General features: G+C 41.6%; 1 protein-coding gene across 1 annotated transcript in view; it reads right to left on the reverse strand.

Annotated features, from left to right (window-relative positions):
* LOC130273600 (collagen alpha-6(VI) chain-like) overlaps positions 1–10,808 on the reverse strand; it is a 199,983-nt gene extending 189,175 nt beyond the window's left edge. The window contains exon 1 of the mRNA XM_056520674.1: positions 10,745–10,808. The gene's annotated coding sequence lies outside the window, so the exon portion shown is untranslated. The remainder of the gene's footprint in view (positions 1–10,744) is intronic.
* Positions 10,809–12,332: the final 1,524 nt, after the last annotated feature.

The following is a 12,332-nucleotide window of genomic DNA, read 5'->3' on the forward strand; positions in this document are numbered from 1 at the left end:
TCCTATACCAGACCCCGCTGTACAGTATGGCCATGGCACGGAAGCGGTTTGAGGCCATTCGGAAATGCCTGCATTATGCAGATAATGCGGCATGTCCACCCCGAAGTGATCCCACCTATGACCGGCTTTACAAAGTGAGGCCGGTCATCGATCACTTCGGGGCCAAATTTTTGGAGGCCTATGTACCGCTTAGGGAGCTCTCTGTAGATGAGTCTCTCATTAGTTTTAAGGGGAGACTCATCTTCCGCCAGTATATTCCCTCGAAGCAGGTGCGATATGGCGTGAAGCTATATAAACTTTGTGAGAGTACCTCCGGGTACACTTTCAAGTTTAGGGTGTATGAGGGATGAGATTCCCGTATTGAACCCCCAGATTGTTCCCCCACTCTGGGTGTTAGCGGGAAAATTGTTTAGGACCTTATGTACCCATTGCTGGATAAGGGTTACCACGTGTACGTGGACAACTTTTATACCAGCATCCCTCTCTTCACATCCCTTGCCGCCAGATCGACGTCCGCTTGTGGGGCCGTGCGGAAGAATCAGAGAGGCCTCCCTCAAAATTTTGTTCAGACACCTATTCCCAAGGGTGAGTCCCGTGCCCTTACCCATGAAAACCTGTTGCTGGTCAAGTATAAGGATAAGAGGGATGTCCTTATGCTGACCACTATTCATGGTAACGGCAGCTCACCTGTCCCTGTGCGAGGTACCACAACAACGGTCCTCAAGCCCGATTGTATTCTGGACTACAATCGGTATATGGGGGGAGTTGATCTTTCTGATCAAATCCTGAAGCCATATAACGCCATGTGGAAAACACGTGTATGGTACAAGAAAGTTGCGATCTACTTGGTACAGGTTGCCATGTACAACTCTTTTGTACTGTACCAGAATGCTGGCAACACAGGGACATACCTTCAGTTCCAAGAAGAAGTGCTAAAGGTCCTGATCTTTGCTGACCGGGAAAGAGCAGGCCGGACTTCCCAAGGAACTGAAGTTATAGGTGCCAGGATCGTCCCAGGCCAACACTTTCCTGGTGAGGTCCCCCACACTGGAAAGAAGGGACGATCCCAGAAAAAATGCAGAGTGTGTAACAGGAGGGGGATTTGGAATGACACCACCTATCAATGTGACACTTGCCCTGATCATCCGGGCCTCTGCATTAAAAACTGCTTCAGGGAGTATCACACTTCCATGCAGTACTAAATTTTCCCTTTTCATTTTAATTTTCCATAATTTGACCCCAATGTACCAAGTCCAGAGTGCATTCCAAGTTTTAACCCCATAAAACCACTAAATTGCCCAAAAAACTCTCATAAAAAAAAAAACTGATAAGACCTCTGGGGGTATTTTTTTCTCTGGGTCATGGGTCACTTAGTCACTATCATCGGGGACTTTTTATGTTGCCTCAAATGCGCAGCGCTCTCTCTCCACCTGAGCGGGGTGTGCATTTGAGGCAACAGGTTAGGGACAGCCACACACATCACATTCCCAGAATGATGATTCAGAGCATAGGGTTTGGGGTGGGCATATTTTTTTTAGTTTTGGCTATGCTCTGTGTCATCATTCTGGGAACATAACCTGTTTTATCCTTTTATGTTCCACTGTACCCCTTGTTAGTTATTAGTGTACCCCATATAATGCCCCTTGAGGGAGGGGGGACCCACTGTTCTGGCTCCATAGGCAGAAGCTCAAGGCCCCTGACTGTCCTCCTGTTCCTCCGTGACCAGTGTGCACCCGGAGATCCGTTTTACGCCCAGATATGAGGTATGTCCTTTTTCCAAAGAAATGTATTTACAAATTACATTTTTTTGCTTTTCTGGCAGTAAATGCGACATGCCCCTCCCCCCCCCCATTTCAGCAAAATTAGCAAATGTGACTCCTCTTCTGAGCATTGTAGCGCTCCTGCAGTGCATTTGACGTCCACTTATGGGGTATTTCCATACTCAGAAGAGATGGGGTTACAAATTTTGAGGGGTATTTTCTGCTATTTACCCTTGCAAAAATGTGAAATTTGGGGGGAAACACACATTTTAGTGAAAAAAATATATATTTTTTTTACATATGCAAAAGTCGTGAAACTCCTGTGGGGTATTAAGGCTCACTTTATTCCTTGTTACGTTTCTCAAGGGGTCTAATTTCCAAAATGGTATGCCATGTGTTTTTTTTTTTTGCTGTTCTGGCACCATAGGGGCTTCCTAAATGTGACATGCTCCCCGAGCAAAATTTGCTCTCAAAAAGCCAAATATGGCTCCTTCTCTTCTGAGCATTGTAGTTCGCCCGTAGTGCACTTCAGGTCAACTTATGGGGTACCTCCATACTCAGAAGAGATGGGGTTACAAATTTTGGGGGGTATTTTCTGCTATTAACCCTTACAAAAATGTGAAATTTGGGGGGAAACACACATTTTAGTGAAAAAAGTATATATTTTTTTTACATATGCAAAAGTCGTGAAACACCTGTGGGGTATTAAGGCTCACTTTAAAAATGTGAAATTTGGGGGGAAACACACATTTTAGTGAAATTTTTTTTTTTTTTACATATGCAAAAGTCGTGAAACCCCTGTGGGGTATTAAGGCTCACTTTATTCCTTGTTACGTTCCTAAAGGGGTCTAGTTTCCAAAATGGTATGCCATGTGTTTTTTTTTGCTGTTCTGGCCCCATAGGGGCTTCCTAAATGTGACATGCCCCCCATAAACCATTTCAGAAAAACTCACTCTCCACAATCCCCCTGTCGCTCCTTCCCATATGAGCCCTCTACTGCGCCCGCCGAACACTTGACATACACATATGAGGTATTTCCTTACTCAAGAGAAATTGGGTTACACATTTTAAGAAAATTTCTCTCTTTTTACCCCTTGTAAAAATGCAAAAACTGGGTTTACAAGAACATGCGAGTGTAAAAAATTAAGATTTTGAATTTTCTCCTTCAACTTGCGGCTATTCCTGTGAAACACCAAAAGGGTTAACAAACCTTTTGAATGTCATTTTGAATACTTTGAGGGGTGCAGTTTTTATAATGGTGTCATTTATGGGGTATTTCTAATAAGAAGGCCCCTCAAATCCACTTCTAAACAGAACTGGTCCCTGAAAAAATCCAATTTTGAAAATTTTGTGAAAAATTGGAAAATTGCTGCTGAACTTTGAAGCCCTCTGATGTCTTTCAAAAGTAAAAACATGTCAACTTTATGATGCAAACATAAAGTAGACATATTTTATATGTGAATCAATATATAATTTATTTGGAATATTCATTTTCCTTATAAGCAGAGAGCTTCAAATTTAAAAAAAAATGCAAAATGTTCAATTTTTTCATCAAATTTTGGAATTTTTCACCAAGAAATGATGCAAGTATCGACAAAATTTTACTGCTAACATAAAGTAGAATATGTCACGAAAAAACAATCTCGGAATCAGAATGAAAGGTAAAAGCATCCCAGAGTTATTAATGCTTGAAGTGACAGTGGTCAGATGTTAAAAAAATGCCGGGTCCTTAAGGTATATTTGGGCTGGGTCCTTAAGGGGTTAAGATCTAGTGATCACCAGCCATTGAGGGTTAATATAACAGCAGAGTCACACCACAGAAAAATGAAAGTAGATCTTTAGATTTTAGAAACATTTTATTTTGTAAAATGAGATTAATGGTAAATGAGTACCTATCAGACTGGAACAGTTTCAATCGAGTCCAGGAAAAATGGGACTACTTAAACATTGCATTATTCAAGGCAACACTGTGGTACTCGGCAGAAGTGGCCAAAATCATAGAAAACAAAAAGCTAGCATTTAGTCATAAAAAAAAAACAACCCAGAGAAATGAAGATATGGAAATTTATAATATCAGGCAGAAAGAGGCCAAGCAAGTTATAAGAGCTTCTAAAGCACTGGTAGAAGAGAAGCAATCTTACCGTAGCAGAGAGGAATCAGGCAACTATAGACCAGTAAGTCTGACTTCAACAGTGGGGAAATTAATAGAAACCCTACTATAGGATAGGATTGTGGAACATCTAAAATGTCATGGATTGCAAGATGAAAAACAACATGGGTTTATTTCAGGGAGATCATGTCAAAGTAATCTTGTTGATTTTTTTTGATTGGGTGACTAAAATAATAGATGGTAGAGCTGCAGTAGACATAGTTATCTAGATTTAGGTAAGGCTTCTGACACTGTCCCACATAGAAGACAGACAACAGAGGGTTGTAGTCAATGAAGTAAATTCAGAACAAGGTCTTGTTACCAGGGGGGTACCTCAGGGATCTGTACTGGGACCAATTTGGTTTAATATCTTTATCAGTGATATTTAAAAAGGGCTCGATAGTAAGGTATTGGCTTTGTGCTGATGACAGAAAGATTTGTAACAGAGTTGATGTTCCTAGAGGGATATGCCAAATGGAAAAGAATTTGGGTAAAAATTGGCTGGGTCTTTCAGCATGACAATGATTCCAAACACACTGCCCGAGCAACGAAGGAGTGAGAAGCATTTCAAGGTCCTGGAGTGGCCTAGGAAGTCTCCAGATCTCAACCCCATAGAAAACCTTTGGAGGGACTTGAAAGTCCATGTTGCCCAGCAACAGCCCCCAAAATATCACTGCTCCAGAGGAGATCTGCATGGAGGAATGGGCCAAAATACCAGCAACAGTGTGTGAAAACCTTGTGAAGACTTACAGGAAGCGTTTGACCTCTGTCATTGCCCACAAAAGGTATATAACAAAGTATTGACATTAACTTTTGTTATTGACCAAATACTTATTTTCCACCATAAATTGCAAATACATTCTTTAAAAATCAGACAATGTGATTTTATGGATTTTTTTTCCTCATTATGTCTCTCATAGTTGAGGTATACCTATGATGAAAATTACAGGCCTCTCTCATCTTTTTAAGTGGGAGAACTTGCACAATTGTTGGCTGACTAAATACTTATTTGCCCCACTGTATGTATGCAGAAACAGCTTCACAGACAAAAGGTTATGGTAGCCATACTACCTGGTATTACAGCTTGCCCCATTTAAGCAAATGCAATACTAGGTACAGCTGTTACCTCACTGTGATTGGTAGGAAGTGAGGAGACCAAAGCGCTTATGTGACCACCCTTTGCTGATCGTCGAGGGTACTGGGAGTTTAAGTTTATGTGATAGCAGTTAGTATTGTTTTTTTTTTCTGCTTAAGTGTCACCTAGGTACCCACTCTCTCATGCCTAATGGCAAATACTACCCTGCTTATAGTGTCACCAAAAAACCTCTTAGAACCCCTCTAGAGGACACTTGATATTATGATAATGGTGAAACACTGCTTGTATCCAATGGCCTCATAAAAAGGAGCAGATCACAATTGAGAACTAGGTAAATCTCCATCAGAGGCACAGCTTGAAGGAAGGCTACAGCTTAGAAAAAAATGCAAAAAAGAAGTGGGACAAATCTGGCACAGAAACAGTAGTTCACAAGGGCACAAGTGTCATAAGCACTGTTTGGATATCCAAGTGGTCTCATGTAGACCCAAATAGGAAGCAGGATAGTTTCCATTAGCCATAATATTAAGGGGGAGTTTAAGGGCAAAGAATCCAGGCATCAATAATTGGCATCTGCCAAGGAATAAGGAGGAATAAGATGGCCTTGTTGCTCTGTGTGTGAGAGGAGGTGAGTATGGATTTTGCCTATCTAAGGACATACCTACCTACCTGGGTAAGAAGAAGAAGAGAAAAGAGGAGGACTCAGATCAGAGACAATGTCACCTGTAAGTCACTAGATGTAATTGTAAGTGTAATTATTTATATGGTATAGAGATCCTTTGTAGAGCTGATATCTACCACTATATGGACATTGTATATATGTATATGGTCTGTGTATAGTGGCTTTATTCATCGGTATAGTGGAATAGTCAGTCATTGTGTGATGGTAAAGTGTGTTCCTGGTGTTCCAATATTATTTGTCCCTTGTGTACTGGTGTTTTTGGTAATGTTGGTCTGTGTATAGTGTTTTTTTTTTATCATCCAGCAACAGTATAGTGGTATTAAGTAATTACTGTGTAGCTATTAGGAGAGCTGAGGAGTGTATGGCAATGGCAGATGGGCAGCTGGATGCTCATGAACAGATATGGAGTAGGTGGGAGGCTTTTGCAGAAACATGAGTTCCGACAATTGTTGTCATAAAACTTGTAAATAGGTTAGGTATTTTCTTTCAAGTGGGAGCAATATAGAGGGGCATGAGGGTTGGAGTAGACCTAACGGGAATAGACCAGCTTTGGGACTGGTTGGGGCAAAATCATAAAAAAGGGGCGAGTTGTTCACTGCAAAAGAATCGAAGAAGGGCCTGGTCCGGAGAATGCTTTTAGGCTTCGCTTCCCCCATTTTTTTTGGTTTGTCTCTTTGTTTTTTTTTGCATATGTTATGAAATTTCAAATTCAATAAAATGAGATTAAAGCCGGGGCGGGACCAGTGGGTCCGTCAGCACAGGTGTGTACGAGAGGTCCATTAGTGAGAGAGCGGACAATACGGTGCTTTGTCGAAATCTAATCACTGATATTGGTAGTGGTTATGATGCGGTGGTATTCTTGTATACTCGTATTATTGGTAATATTGGTTTCAGTAATAGTGTTTGGTAACAGAATGGAAGTAATGTATGGTGATAATATTTGCTCCTTGCATAGTGGTATTTTTTGGTAACTGTATGACTATTATGTTACTGCATATAGTATTATCATATGTAAGAAATTGCCTTATACCTATACTGTCAAACCAAAAAAGGGAGGAGAAAAAGCAAACTGGAAATAATGTCACACCAAAATCCAAAAATGGGCTGGACAAAATGATTGGCACCCTTTCAAAATTGTGGAAAAATAAGATTGTTTCAAGCATGTGATGCTCCTTTAAACTCTCCTGGGGCAACTAACAGGTGTGGGCTATATAAAAATCACACTTAAAAACAGATGAAAAGGAGAGAAGTTTGCTTCGTATTTGCATTGTGTGTCTGTGTGTGCCACACTAAGCATGGACAACAGAAAGAGGACAAGAGAACTGTCTGAGGACTTGAAAAGCAAAATTGTGGGAAAATATCAACAATCTCAAGGTTACAGATCCATCTCCAGAGATCTAGATTTGCCTTTGTCCACAATGCGCAACATTATCAAGAAGTTTGCAACCCATGGCACTGTAGCTAATCTCCCTGGGTGTGGACAGAAGAGAAAAATTTATGAAAGGTGTCAACGCAGGATAGTCCCGATGGTAGATAAGCAGCCCCAAACAAGTTCCAAAGATATTTAACCTGTCCTGCAGGCTCAGAGAGCATCAGTGTCAGTGCAAACTATCCGTCGACATTTAAATTAAATGAAACGCTATGGCAGGAGACCCAGCAGGACCCCACTGCTGACACAGAGACATAAAAAACAAGACTACATTTTGCCAAAATGAACTTGAAAATGAAGCCAAAATCCTTCTGGGAAAACATCTTGTGGACAGACGAGACCAAGATAGAGCTTTTTGGTAAAGCACATCATTCCACTGTTTACTGAAAACGAAATGAGGCCTACAAAGAAAAGAACACAGTACCTACAGTGAAATATGGTAGTTTGGTGTGCCATTATGTCCAATTTGCTTTTTTCCTCTCTTTTTTGGTTTAGTTCCAATACACACAAAGGGAATAAACATGCGTATAGCAAAACGCATGTTCTTCAATCCTTTTCTGTGAGAAATACTTGATTTTGTTGAAAAATTTCAGGGATGCCAACATTAATGGCCATGACTATATGTTATGCCTGTGACTTGTTATTACTGTGTTTTTGATTTAGTATTAGAATAAACAACTCATGGGGAAGGAAAGAGATTGGTCCTAGCATATATATATATATATATATATATATATATATATATATATATATATATATATAGGCTAGGACCAATCTCTTTCCTTCCTCATGAGTTGTTTATTCTAATACTAAGTCAAAAACACAGTAATAACAAGTCACAGGCATAACATATAAAGCTGGCACAACAAACCATGCAATGCAAAATCCACAGGAATGCCCCCAACGGTAATGGTATAGCAAAGTGGTGCACTAATAAAAATAGGGGGAGAAATCTAATTGTCCCTAGTGAAAAGAGGCAGAATGGAACCCAAATACTGGAAGCAATCTTGATGCTTTATTTAAGCCATCAAAGTACAAAAAATTGTAGGACAGAGCGGTTCAACACCATGGGATCAATGGTCACAGCTGTTTCACACACACAAACATGCTTCCTCAATCCGTGATCTGACCATGGACTGTCAAAGCACATTTGTTTGTGAAATAACAGCCATTTCTCCTGTTATGGCTTAAATAAATCATCAATATTGTGTTGTGAGTGCCATTCTTCTTTTTTCACTATAGACATATAAATTGTTTGGTGTTTATCTGTATTCACAATTGCCTTTTGTATATCATTGGTTATTTCATTGTCTGCCATTTAAAGGGGTACTCCAGTGGAAAAGCTTTTTTTTTTTTTTTTTTTTTTTAATCAACTGGTGCCAGGAAGTTAAACAGACTTGTAAACTACTTCTATATAAAAATCTTAATCCTTCCAGTACTTATCAGCTGCTGTATGCACCAGACTAAGTTCTTTTATTTTTACATTTCTTTTCTGTCTGACCACAGTGCTCTCTGCTGACACCGCTGTCCAAGTCAGGAACTGTCCAGAGCATAGCAAGTCCCCATAGCAAACCTGACCTGCTCTGGACAGTTCCTGACATGGACAAGGTGTCAGCAGAGAGCACTGTGGTCAGACAGAAAAGAAATTCAATAAGAAAAGAACTTCCTCTGTAGTATACAGAAGCTGATAAGTACTGGAAGGATTAAGATTTTTTTTTTATAGAAGTAATTTACAAATCTGTTCAACTTTCTGGCACCAAATTTTTTCCATTGGAGTACCCCTTTAAGCCTGATATATCTCACTCTGTCATCTGTAAAGAATTATGTCCACTCTAATGACAGCAATTAGAAAAAATGTCTAATGACTTATATTACTTTACTCTCTGGCTACACAATAATAGTTGTCTTCAAAGAGCACTGTAAATATTAAATTTAATAAATGAGCTTCAGAAAAAATTATTAATTAAATACCATCTGTACCAATCTCTTAGATCTTTGTCAGACAAGTTTATTTTGGATAGCATTAGCTTATGTATGTAAATATCTGTTGTTTTTTAGGCATATTAATTGTACTAAATCACTGGGACTGTTGTGAAGTTGTAACAAACTAACAGTAATAATACAAGCTTAATCCTCTGTTGTGATATGACCCCTGCTCTCCTTCCTGCACAGTATCTGGACTCACATCAAGTAAAAAGAGGATTGGTTGACTGATAAATATCATAAGCCTATAGGTTTCCAAATTGGCATAAAATATAAACTAGATCCAGGGAAGTGCCAAATAATCTAAACAGGTCTAAAGATGTCAAAATATCCAGCAGGGCTTCAGCTCTAACTGACAAACATTGAGCCCTTTCCATTTTCAACAACAGAGTATGCTTAGACAGGGCAAGTATTAGGCTGCATTTCCACTTGTACTGCCACTGCAGCTCTTAAGCCAAAGCTAGAAGCAATGGGAAATAAAAAGGAAGGGCTTATGCTTAGTGCTGAATCTAGAACTCAAGTGGCAGTTTTCAAATACAAAATAAAACCTGCCAAATGGAAATGGAGCCTTTAAGGAGAACTCCGGAATATAAAAATTGTCGCCCATACTGCCGGCAGTAAAAAAATAAAGATGCACATACCTTCCTCCGCTCCCCCAGGGCCTCCGGTAACCGTCTCCGGTCTCCGCCGTGATCCACTTCCTGGTTGCCAGTGGTCGGATGAATCATACTGCGCTCAGCCAATCACCAGCCGCAGCGAAGTCCGACTCGGCCGGCGATAGGCTAAGCGGCAGTGTGAAAACGCTTCAGGACACAAAATTCTTCACTACATCGGCACCTGCGGTTGGGGCCGAAAACGTCACACTGCCGCTCAGCCTATCGCCGGCTGAGTCGGACTGCGCTGCGGCTGGTGATTGGCTGAGCGCAGTATGATTCATCCGACCAACGGCAACCAAGAAGTGGATCGCGGCGGAGACCGGAGCCGGTTACCGGAGGCCCCGGGGGAGCGGAGGAAGGTATGTACATCTTTATTTTTTTTTACTGCCGGCACTACGGGGGACAATTTTTATGTTCTGGAGTTCTCCTTTAAAGGAGGTTTCCTTACAAAAAAAAAAAAAAAAAAACAGGGATAGGCAGGAGAGAAAACAGTTACATGTGAAAACTGGAGGTTTTGGAGGTATTGCAGTGAAGAATCCATAGCACAATCATATCTTGTATTCTGGTTAAAAAAAATTGAGTTTTGTGGTAAATCTCCTAAATTTCTACCCCCTACACACGTGTTGAGGGTGTTGGAAGAGCAGATGTTATTAACCCTTAGGGCAGATGATATTAACCCTTATTGTTTGTGATGCCAAGGAGTGGTTATCCTGTACACCATCCGAGGTGTGGCCGCTGGTTACTGGGTCAGGCGCGGGGCAAATAATCATTTCAATTCAAGGTTACGGTACAACGGTACTTTACTGAGGCAGACAGATGTTAAAGTCTTTACAGCTCAGTTTAGGTCCAAGGAGATGCAGAGTGAACTTTAGTGAGCTTGTTGGCTCGCTGGGACTTGTAGTAGGCTTAGACTGAATGATGCAACCCACGCTTACTTGAGTAATTATCACTTGATTGACTTGACTAAATTTCTCCCCTGTATTTGTGCTTACCAGGCTTTGACTTTCACCTGCAGGGGTTACTGGTGGTGGATGCATGGCTGCATGTTCAGGCCTTGGTCTCCCTCAGGAACACCAGACAACTCTCAGTTCTTCTCTTGACTGCAACTGCATTCAGAACTGGCTAGGCTAGCTCCACCCAGCTATATATGGGTGCAATTTGGAGATATCCCATTGGTCAACATAAAAGTCATCTGTTTACTTGCACCTTCCTTGGTAACAGAAGGCTTAACAACAATATTTAAAGGCACAAATACCTCAAAAGAGTAACCTGCATATAACATAAGACATTATGAACACTTTAGAGTCTGTAGGAGGGATGTGGACCAAGGGGAACACTAAAAGGAAATCCGCCAAACAGGATGGACAGATGTACAGGAGGACAACTCCTGTACTGGGCTACCACAAACTCTCCCTCTTATAAGAAGCCGTCCTTGGCGTATAGTCCTGGAGGGCAGATGAGATGAAGTGACCACTGGGGGCCTCGCAACAATAGTAGCAAAGACAGTTCCTGGGGCATTGTGCAAATGTCCTTTACAGTGTTACATACTGCGCTCCGGCCACAGACACCGGCCACGAGCGCAGCGTCTCCGTGTCCCCGGCCTGTCTCTTACCTCACTCCACTCCTGCAGCTGCTTCCTCTCAGCCCCGGCGCGCACGTCCCCATCCCTTAGGGTGCGCTTACCGGAGCTTTGAAATTTAAAGGGCCAGTGCGCCTATAATTAGTGAATTCACCTGTCACCATGTTATAAGTTATTTGCATCTCCCACACCCCTCTGTCGGATCTTCAGTGATTATTGCCTAATAGAAAGGGTTCCCATTGCCTGTTTTGCCTACCCGTGTTTCCTGACCTTCCTGCTATGTTTTTTGACTCTGAACCTTTGCCGCCTGCCTAGACCTTCTGCTACGTTGACTACACCTCTGCCTCATCCTCTGGTACCCCGCCTTGCCCAGTTACCTGTGTGGTCAAGCTGGGAGTAGCGACCTGGGTGTCACCTGCCGCAGAAAATCCATCCTGCTTTGCGGCGGGCTCTGGTGAAGACCAGCGGCACCTTAGACTCCGCTCCCCGATATGGTCCGAATCCTCAGCGACACAGTTAGGGAATCCACATCCAGTTTCGTGACAACTGCATTCAGGTGTGTGAAAAACAGGGCTGGTAACAAGGACAGAGTTCATGTGGCATTTGTAATAAATGTCCGTACATGCTCCAACAAATGGGAAATGAACAGAATCTGATAAATTGAAAATGAGTAGTTTGTGTACGATTTTTGTGACCTTGTAACTGCCTTGGGGTGGATCGGGCTGCCTGAGGATTTCAACCCTGATGCCTGTGCTAACCGGGCCCATCGGCATGTTTTGCTACTTCTTCCCGTAACAATAGATTAGCAGTTATATTGACTCTATATATTTTACAATACATGACAACAGTATATAAACAATAGCTTTGCCACCTTGTTATGCTACTGACGCTTACCAGGTGCTCTTTCTGGCCACAAGAGAACCCTGTGCACAGTGGACAGGAAAACAATAAGCATTAGACACTTTACACTTTATGGAATGAGTATATCTGAGTATATACTG

This window comes from Hyla sarda, chromosome 5 (genome assembly GCF_029499605.1).
Source record: "Hyla sarda isolate aHylSar1 chromosome 5, aHylSar1.hap1, whole genome shotgun sequence".
Lineage (NCBI taxonomy): Eukaryota > Metazoa > Chordata > Amphibia > Anura > Hylidae > Hyla > Hyla sarda.